The sequence below is a fragment of the Penaeus monodon genome, chromosome 30 (assembly GCF_015228065.2).
Source record: "Penaeus monodon isolate SGIC_2016 chromosome 30, NSTDA_Pmon_1, whole genome shotgun sequence".
Taxonomy (NCBI): domain Eukaryota; kingdom Metazoa; phylum Arthropoda; class Malacostraca; order Decapoda; family Penaeidae; genus Penaeus; species Penaeus monodon.
The window spans coordinates 10,526,035-10,526,508 of NC_051415.1; the positions used below are offsets into that span (position 1 = coordinate 10,526,035).

The window sequence follows — 474 nt, forward strand, 5'->3', positions numbered from 1 at the left end:
AAAGAGAGAGAAAGAGAGATAATGTGAGCATTAACAATGTGATGCACTGCGAAATCCCGCTGATGCAGCGATGGAATTTAATCAGAATCTAGAAAGATAGCATCAATGCCTCCAAGAGTCCTCGATCATGCTGGAGATTCAGCAAAAGCGAACAGACACACACAGACGCATGCGTTGCCCTTGAATCCAACATGGCAGTGAAGACGTGGAGAAATTCGCTGGGGGTTAATTCGTCCAGAGCCGCGAGAGAAGGAAGGAATAACTCAGCCATAACCCCGGGCTGTTCAGCTTTAAGAGGACTAAAAGCTGCATGAGGAGCGTTGCAGCTGCCGTCCGCCCGCAGTTCTCTTTTCATTAGCGCTAATTAGTGTTAGATTAATTCATCCAAGGGGGCGCGCCGTCCCCTTCTCCCCCCATCCCTGTCTGTGCTTCGTCCGCCCGCCGAAATGGAGCATCCAACGCCTCTCGGGGAAC

The 474-nt window shown here is 51.1% G+C and overlaps 1 protein-coding gene across 1 annotated transcript in view; it reads right to left on the bottom strand.

The window, feature by feature from the left end:
- LOC119592348 (insulin gene enhancer protein ISL-1-like) overlaps positions 1-474 on the bottom strand; it is a 284,379-nt gene that overhangs the window by 283,134 nt on the left and 771 nt on the right. The gene's annotated exons all lie outside the window — the stretch shown is intronic.